The 7,135-nt window shown below is 47.3% G+C and overlaps 1 long non-coding RNA gene across 1 annotated transcript; it reads left to right on the top strand.

The window, feature by feature from the left end:
• The first annotated feature begins 3,928 nt into the window (after positions 1–3,928).
• Positions 3,929–6,022, top strand: LOC136004958 (uncharacterized). Its single transcript, XR_010608631.1, has 2 exons — positions 3,929–5,655; positions 5,844–6,022. It is a non-coding gene; the product is annotated as an uncharacterized LOC136004958 (long non-coding RNA).
• Positions 6,023–7,135: the final 1,113 nt, after the last annotated feature.

Genomic DNA, 7,135 nt, shown 5'->3' with positions numbered 1-7,135 from the left:
TCTTGCTTTTCTATAGATGTGATGTTATAGCTGACTAGTCTTGCAGTAATGCGTTTTTGGGTTTCGCTTACTTGACGTGCTGAGGGCAGAACACTTCACTTGTCAAGGTTTAGAACAACCCCAGCCTTGTCTTTGCACTCTTCAGAAACACTTGATCTTGATTGTTTTTTAACAGGCATGTGGCATTGTTACAACCATATTAAAGGAATACCCAGATCTGACCTCACTGTTTCTCGTACTGGATTCCAGAGAGACTTCAGGGTGTACCTGCAGCTCAGGCAAACATGGTTAGCGTTTAGTGAGTGCCCTTTAAACTTGGTATCCGTTAATAGATATTCAGGAGATTCAGTCACGATCTTGTTACAGTTTCTGCCTTGGTAAATCTTCTCTGCATATGGCAGTCATAGAAGTAGGCAAAATTCTCTTTATACTTTTTCTGCAAGGCTACTAGTGTGTGTGTAAGGGGACATAATGCAGTCGCAGTAGTGATGAGAGTGAAAAACGCTTGTGTTCCTGGAAATCTACTTGCTCTGTGTTCAGCCTTCACAATGGGGAAGCAGAAGGTGATAACTAAGTCCTGATGAAGATAAGGAGAGGCATTTTTCTCTCTGTCTGTGTATGCCCCCTCCTTGAGGGCCCCAGAACTGAGACGAAAAACTCTGTGCATCTTTTGTAGACCTGTTTACATTCAGGTCACTGAATTTTCTTGAATGCTGACCTGAGGCTGTGGAATGAGCCACGACAAATGTCATCACTTGTGGTTTTCACAAGAGCTTCACTGCTTTCTCTTAAAAGGGCAGCATATTTAAAACAATCCCACTGGCACAAGACAGCCTGCAGTGTGTCATCTCTGACTATCTGGGTCTGGATTCTGAGACTGTGTCAGATCTGTGGTACCTGAAGCTAATTCCCCTGTCCCTGTGCAAACCTCCAGACACCCCACAGCTGAGGGAAACTGTCCCTTTGTCTACCACTGCCTCCCCAAAACTTCTTGGTTTCAGCTGGAGGAGCTGGAGCTGGAGGGCCTGCTGTCTCTAACCGTCCACCACTGCCGGGCTGGTTTAAATGTTGTCTAACCTCTGAGGCACCCGGAATTAATGAGTGTGTCTCAGGGTCAGAGGAGGTGTGCTTCAGGCATTTAAGACTCTGCCTTCTGGAGGTGGACTCCAGAGAATTCTTTTACTTCCTATTGCAGCGGTAGGATTTGAACTGACACCAATAGAAATCAGACAGAAGCTGACTCTTTAAACAAGATCTGGGTTATGAATCAAACACTGTGCACAACTAAGAGAGGAAATGTTCTGGGACACTGTGCTCTCAGCTCTTCAACCTTAGAGCAAGTTTGTGTGATTCTAGCAGCACAAGTGGAAGGTGAAAATAGATGCAGAAACTTCAGTCAGCTTCAGTGTAATCATCAAGTCATTTCTGTACTGTTTTACTTAATAAATATAACACATACACTTACTAGACTAGGATTTGTTGGTGGAAAAGTGCTCATTTTTTGCCTTTGAGCACTTAGTTTGTTCATTTTTTGTCGTTTCCCCTCATATCCTTCTGCTGATTGTGTTGGCTTTTTTATACAAGAAAAATACTCTCAAATATACTGTGTTCATTTAAGGGGGGGGGGCGGGGGGCGGGGGGGGAGGGATTGAAAGCAGATTACTCCCTGCCTAACTGAGGTCAGGTTTGTTCCCTGATCTCAGCAGTGGCTACAGCTGGTTGAAAGTCAGGAGTTCTCCCATAAATCATTGCTCTCTATAAAAGGAAACCCGGCAACAGAAAGTAGCAAGAAAATGTGTTGGGGGGAGCAAAAAAAGGGTTTGAAAAATTATGTTATTTTCTTCAGATGCTTTTTTTGCTGTTATCTGTAGGCAAGAGTAAGCTTCCCTGAAGCAGTCCTTTCTGGGTTATTGTCTGGAAGTCGAGGTAGGGGAGGTTGTATCTTATTTCATGTTAAATATTTCAGGGCCTGGCTAAAGAGCGTTCTGAATTCCACTGCTAATTCTGATATTACGAAATATTCATTCCCCTGGAGCTTTGTCTAGCGAAAGGAGGTAGGTCATTGTACCTAACGTTGTATCGTAGAATCATAGAGAAGCATTTGGCTAACCAATGTCTCAATGTATTTTAAAACATTATTCTGCCAAAATCAGAAGTGCTGTATAAAGAAAAGGGTAGAGATATTATCCAGCTGCAGTTGACGTAGGTGACAGACCTGGAGGTTACTGCTCATTGTTGACTGTTCTAGTTGGTTATTTTATCTATCATGGAAAATAATCTAGTAAACCTGTACAAGCAGGATACCTGCTTAACAGTAAAAGTAATGATGTATTTTTACTATTAAAAGAGAATCACTTAAGACAAACACTGTGAGATTCTGCTCTGTCACACTGAAATTTAATGAGGAGAGCTTGCCCCGGTGTGCTCATTTGTGCATTGCAAGAAAATTAACAGTGGTCAGAGCACTAGTTTTTTAAGTATTACTTAAAGAGCCTCCCTTGCAAGTGTTGTCCCTTCATCTGGTGTTTCTAGCATTTGAGCAGCACCTTCAATGCAGCCTCAGGCCTAGACAACATGAGGGAGTGTTGAGAGGCACAAGAGCCCCTAGGCAAATGTGGGTGGGAGCCAGGTTTAGAGCTGGGGTGACTGTGCAGAGAAAGGAGCAGCAGCAGAGGCTGCATTGGTGCTGGCAGCATGTGAATCCACGCATTAACCCAGCTTGCTGCAGTGGTTTTGGCTGAGGAGAGCAGCCAGGGTAAAATGCTACCTTCACAGTCTTTATCTGCAGTAACTCCAATGTTCTGGTATCTCAGCCTGTATAGCCCAAATGATTGATAATAACAGGAAAGTGCAGTTTCTGTGAAGCTCTTCTCGAGGTCCAGCAGTTTGCCAGGCCTTCCCAAAACTACTTGATTTTTTTTTTTTTCTGTGTGCAGGATGTTTCTCATCACAGCCCAGAGCTTTTCCAGGAGTCAAACACATCAGTTTCCCTCTCTTCCCCCAACAAAGGGGAAGTTTGTGGCCGGTTGTGATGATAGCACATGGAGAGGCGTTTCCCTGAAACAGGATGAAATGGCTGCATCCTTCCAGGAGGCTGTCTCCAAAAGGAGAATTGCCCTGTGTGCTGGAGAGCTGCCCCTACAGTGAGTGCCCATCCCCAGAGAGGGATGGGGAGCGGGGGACTTAACACCTTCCTGCCTATCACCAGGGATGGAAAAATGTCGTGGTATGGTTTGGGTTGGAAGGGACCTTAAAGCTCATCCAGTTCCAACCCCCTGCCTTGGGCAGGGACACCTTCCACTAGAGCAGGTTGCTCCAAGCCCCTCTGTCCAACCTGGCCTTGAGCACTGCCAGGGATGGGGCAGCCACAGCTTCTCTGGGCACCCCGTGCCAGCGCCTCATCACCCTCACAGGGAAGAACTTCTGCCTGAGAGCCCGTCTCAGTCTCCCCTCTGGCAGGTTCAAGCCATTCCCCCTTGGCCTGTCCCTACACACCCTTGTCCAAAGCCCCTCTCCAGGTTTCTTGTGGCCCCTGTAGGCACTGGAGCTGCTCTAAGGTTTCCCCCCCTTAAGGAACCTGTTATTCTCCAGGCCGAACAAGCCCATCTCTCTCAGCCTGGCTGCGGAGCAGAGGTGCTCCTGCCCTCTCAGCATCTCCATGGTTTCCTCTGGCTCACTTGCGCGGCTCCACGTCCCTCTGGAGTTGTGGCCCAAGATCTGGATGCAGGACTTTGTTTCCTCTTACATTGGCATAAATGCAGAGTGTCCCTTCAACAGCTGGACAGATCTAGATCCTCCTATAGGAGCACCTGGGGCCGGTAAATCGTAGCAAAACCACGTCCTCTGCTTGAACAAGGTCGGAATTATTTTGTTCAACTTGCTTGCGTGCTTAATTCAAGAAGTTTTTTCCCTTCCAGTCAAATACATTCATGTAATTGAAAGCATTGTCACAGGAAATCTCAGCTTGATTTGCTTTCCTGATTTGAGACCATTGCATTGCTTTTTGCCTAAGCAGCAATCGGTTTGCTTGCAGGCTGTTTTGCAGCAGCTCTGCGGGGAATTACCACTGTTTTTCTCATCATCCTGTTGGATGTTGTAACAATGCAGCTCCCCAGTTTCCTCTTGACGTTCGGGTACTGCCAGCAGAGTTTACAGCTCTTGGTATTGTCTTTGTTGAATTAGTACCCATGCAGTCTTTCTAACCCGATGGGAGTCCACCAGAGTACTCCCTGTGTGTTGTCCTTGTTTACGGTGTCTTCCGTCTAGGTGATGTGCGCGACAGCTTGACAAAGCGTTGCTATCCTGACCCGCTTGTGTGGGCGGAGACTCGTGGGGCAGTTTCAGGGCTCAGAGTTGATTTTCCTGAGGGCGATCCCAGCTCTGCAGCAGAGGAGCTGCACTGCTGAGGAGAAGGCAAGGGCCGGAGGGAGGGAGAGCCGGGCACTGCAGGTCAGTCCCATTATTTTTCTGTAATGAGGGTGGTAAAGCACCGGCACAGGTTGCCCGGAGAGGTGGTGGATGCACCGTCCCTGGAGACATCCGAGGCCAGGCTGGATGTGGTTCTGAGCCCCCCGATGTAGTTGGAGATGTCCCTGCTCGTTGCAGGGGAGGGGTTGGACTAGGTGACCTTTAAAGGTTCCTTCCAGCCAAAACCGTTCTGTGATCCTATGGTTAGAACCCCAGGGCATGCAGGTGTTTCCCTGCAGCTGCTGAGGGTCTCTTTAAAACCCCAAAGCCACAGCTACCCTTCTTTCTTACGGAGGGGCTTCCCCTCCTCACGCTCTTTGGTGTGTCTGGTGCGATTGTGCCCTTGCTGAAGCTCGTCTTTGGTACCTTGAGCTAAAGTGCTTTGCTGGCATGACGTTCAGTTCATCTGGAGGAACATAGTGTAATGCAGCCAGGGAGGGGAAACTGGCTTGTTTGAAATACTGAGGTCTGCTCAGCATGTGGTTCTCATTAAATGTTTGCTACCACAGGTACCGGTACCAGTGGGAGTAACACCCAGCTCTGGGCAAATTTGCTTGCATTTCAGCCTATTTGAACTGGTCACTTACCAGCATAGCGAGTGTCACGTCCTGAAAGCAAGGCTCCTCCGGTGCAGCTGATGGACCCCTGAGCCCAGCAGGAGGCCTGAGGCTGCTTTGCCATCTGCTTATAAGAACAATGGCACTTAAAGTGCAGCAGGGTGTAGAGCTTTCGTGTGCGTAACCCCAAATGTATCTACCTTTCCTAGCCTGCCAGGCACGTAGCATCAGTGCGGGTTTCTGGTTCCCTAAAGGGTATTATCTGCCAAACATTTTACAGTGACAGGACTTCCGCTGTACCACAGCTGACGGGGGGCTCACAGACCAGAGCACACGCAGCCTAGTCCACAGATTCGCTTTCCCGACAGCCCCGGGCACCACTCGCAGGGACAGAGATGTGTATTTAGCCCCCGATTTCAAGGAGGTGCCGTAACAGCGCGGTGCCTGCAGGCAGACAGCACATTTCCAAGGGACCCCTCTCTACTGCTGCCTTTGCCGCAGCCTGGTGATCACAGAGCCCCGCAGGTGATGCGGGCAGCCCGGCGCGCAGTGTGCTCACGAACCCAGCCGTACAGGGACAAGGTCCTCGGGTGCCGCAGTGAAGCACGGCAAAGTGGCACGGGAGGAAGAGGTAAGGCCACTGGGGATGTGAATGGAAAACTCTTGCTACTCGGTGCACACGCAGCAAGCGCTCTGCCTCTGCGTTCCGTGCACGCAGCAGCATCCCCTCCTGTTCGGGGGCTGGTGCCAGAGCTTATCTGCTCCGTTGGTGGCATTCGTGTCGCCGCGCAGCTAGACATTGATGGGTGGCTGTAACAGGTCGCTGCTCAGCTGCTCGCCTTAGAGAAAGGATTCCCTTTGTGCAGCTGCCTCTCACAGCTGGATGACTGCTGCAAAGGTTTGGAGCTCCACGACAGACAAGACTATTTATATTTAAAGATTCCTGCTTTTAATGAAGTCAGTTGTCCTGAAAAAATAAAGACCTTACCAAGCCAGGAGCACATTGCTTTTGTCTTCTCTAATACTCTCTTACAGTCTCTTCCCTTCCCTTCCCTTCCCTTCCCTTCCCTTCCCTTCCCGTCTCTTGTACTCTTTTCTCTCCTGTTCTCCTCTATTCTCTTAGTCTCTTCCATTTTCTTACAGTCTCTTCCCTTCCCTTCTGGTTCTGTTTTCTCAGATTCTTTTATATTCTCTTTCCATCTATTCTCCTAGTCTTTTCTAATCTCTATTCTCTTCTTCTCCCTTCTCTTGTATCCTTTCGCATTTTCTTCTATTCCCTTCTCTTTACTCTCTTCTCTTGTCCTGTATTCTCTTAGTCTCTTCCTCTCCCTTATATTCTCTTCTCTTTTATTCCCTTCTCTTTTCTTTTAAATTCTCTCCTCTTACGTTCTCTTCCCTTATCTTAGATTCTCTTATAGTCTCTTCTCAGATATTCCTTTCTCTTCTATTCCCTTCTCTTTTGCTCTCTTAAGAGTCTCTTCCCTCTTTTATATTCTCTTCCCTTTTTTTGTAGTCCTACGTTTTCTTATTTTCTCCTATATTGTCTTACAGTGTATAGTGTTTTCACTTATTCCTGTCTCTCTTCTATATTTGCTTACATATTGTTCTCTTAGATTCCCTTCTGTTTTATTTGCTGGTATACTCTTACAGTCTCTTCATTTCCTTTTCTTAGATTCTCTAAATTTCTCTTCCCTTTTCCTGTGTGCTCTTCAGTTTTTCTCTCTTGGCTTCTCTTAGATTCTCTACTCTTGTAATCTTAGATTCTCTTCTCTTCAATGATACTCTCTCCCCCTATATTCTCTTCTGAGATGCTCTTCAGCTCTCTAATCTTAGATTCTGTTAGATCTCTTATGTTCCCTGGTATTCTTTTCCCCTGGATGCTCTTCTCTAGTAATCTCTTAGGTCCTCTTCCCTTCTATTCTCTTCCCCGTATTCAACTGTATTACCTTCTCTTCCATTAGATTGTCTCAGAACCTCTGCTCTTGTATTCACTCTCATTCCGAAGGAGGGAGGGAGGGAGCCATTTACGGCCATTTCTATCCCATTTTTTCCCTGTTCTCACCAGTTTAAGCCATTTTTTGGCTGTTTCTCACCCATCTTAAACTTTTTTT

This window comes from Lathamus discolor, chromosome Z (assembly GCF_037157495.1).
Source record: "Lathamus discolor isolate bLatDis1 chromosome Z, bLatDis1.hap1, whole genome shotgun sequence".
In the NCBI taxonomy this organism is placed as follows: Eukaryota; Metazoa; Chordata; class Aves; order Psittaciformes; family Psittacidae; genus Lathamus; species Lathamus discolor.
This window is presented reverse-complemented; position numbering and strand designations above follow the sequence as displayed.